Below are 2500 nucleotides of genomic sequence, written 5' to 3' on the forward strand. Positions count from 1 at the left end.
TTCTAAATCTATACGCAGGAAATTGCGCTTGTATAGGAAAAACTGTGTGTTATTAAAATTATTGAATAAAGTATGTATGAGATTAGATTATAAACAAAACATATTAAAACATATTAAAAATACATATTCGTGTAAAGGTGTTAATTATAAAATATACATAAGTTCTTACGTGGGAATCAACCAGTAAAGCCTAAGTGGAGTAGAAAATTATGTATGCGTGGGAGAAAAAACCGGTGTATATTAAAAATTATTGGATTAAATAAACCGAATTAAATATGCATGCGATTAAATTGTAAACAAAATATATTAACTTCACAAAATTGTGTAAGAGAATTAAATATATATAAATGCGCATGTTTGTGTATGTATGTGTGTTGTGTTGTCGTGTGTGTGTGTGTGTGTGTGTGTGTGTGTGTGTGTGTGTGTGTGTGTGTGTGTGTGTGTGCGTGTGCGTGTGTGTGTGTGCGTGCGTGTGTGTGTGTCCATTGATGGATTAATAATAGCTGAATGTAGAACAGCGACAGTCGAAATTTACTGTAATTTTCTTTTACAGAAATTTTAATAAAGGAAAATTTATTCCTCATAAAAACAAAAAACGTAAACGTCACTAGTTTGCATCATATGTCTTAATCATTATCGGTTTTCTAGCACAATTTATTTCTGTCATGTATTTACAATTGTTTCATTAATTTTTTGTTGCAGTTAGATAAAGTCTTCCTAAGTAACAACATTACTCCCAAATCCTATATAGAAATGATGAAATATAACCTTAGACTTTCGAGTTAGCAGCACAGAGACATCTTCAGCATCCATAAGTAAAATTCGCAGCCTGTTCCTCAAAGTATATTTGGCATTTGAGAAACAATAGTCAGCACACGATTTACTATTAGCGCGCTCGAGTTTGGATTAATATATTTCGTATCACCAGAAAATCTTTGGTTCAGTCTTCGCTGTCTGCGGTGTCTACGTGAAAAGCTATAACTTTCTCTGAAGAATCGTATGAAGTTTGAACTTCAGATATAAATTGTTATGTTCCTCAAGGCACGCTCTGAAAGATATTTTGAATGATTATAAAACACTATAATCAATAATGCGAGTGAAAATGCCTATACTACTTGAGGTGCAACCATACTTTATCTCTTTTTTTCTTTTAGCAACTAAAATCTGTTTTGTAAGTATACAAAAATACGAAAACACCGACTCACACAAGCACACAGACACATACACACAAACATAAATATATCTATATAGATATATATATATGTAGACTATGTATGTATATATAAATATACCTCTCTTATACGAATATGCATTGTTAATATTATATAATGTTTAAAATTTAATACCATGCATATAAATTTGGTATATATATTTCAATAATATTAATATTCACCGTTTATGGTCTGTAAACACGAAATTTTTTACGCACAATTTCACCGGATGAGTCCCTTTCAAACACTTATGTGTGAATGTATGTATGTATGTATTCAAGTAGGTAGGTAGGTAGGTAGGTAGGTAGGCAGGCAGGTATATCTGGATATGTGTGTATATGCATCTATACACACAGAAACACAAATAACCATATATATATGCATATATATATATGAATATATATGTATATGTATGCATCTACCTATCTATACATCTATATGCATGCTTATTCGTATGTATGTATGTATGTATGTATGTATAGGATTTGCATTTTTAATATCTTTTCATATGCTTTGTTTGCAATTTAATCACATGCATACTTTACTCAATAATATCAAAAATACAGTAGATTTTTTCCCAAAACTACCCCATTTTTTTCTACGTTAATTTATTTAATTTTCATTCCTCCTGTTAGCGAACGTCAACCCTTGCCTGTACTTCTTCCTTTATATATGCTTATAAACAATTATGATTTCTAATGAACTTATAAGCAATTATGAACTTATTTTACTGCCTATTTCGAACACTTTTATGTAAAGTGTTTAAACACAAAGCTTCTCTCAACATTTTCTTATCATTGTGAAAGCTTCTATTTCTTAACATTTTCTTATCATTGTCAAAGACTCTATAACTGCATTTTAATACATGTATGTTAACTAATCTCTAACACTACAAAAGCCTTGCACTATACTTTTGAAAATCTTTTTTTAAAATAGTAGAACCGCTCAAGTCAATAAACATCATTAAAAAGCCTCTGCATTTTCAAATCTTCTTCCCTAAATATATATATGTATGTAGAAAGAGAACAGTAGAGCAGAAGTAGAGTATTTATATGAAGATAGTTATGGCCGGTTCGTAGATGTATCCAGTGTTTCGTGTTCACAAGACGCTTCGTTTTACATACGGCTCGTAAGACCCTAATGGCCGGTGGCTTCACCTACGTCTCGTCAGATCCTATTGGCCTATTGGCCTATATATATATATACAGGCGCAGAAGTGACTGTGTGGTAAGATAGATAGACGAACGGACAGACAGACAGACAGACAGACAAACAGGCAGACACATACA

The sequence above is a fragment of the Octopus bimaculoides genome, chromosome 13, assembly GCF_046866305.1.
Source record: "Octopus bimaculoides isolate indiv1 chromosome 13, ASM4686630v1, whole genome shotgun sequence".
Taxonomy (NCBI): Eukaryota; Metazoa; Mollusca; class Cephalopoda; order Octopoda; family Octopodidae; genus Octopus; species Octopus bimaculoides.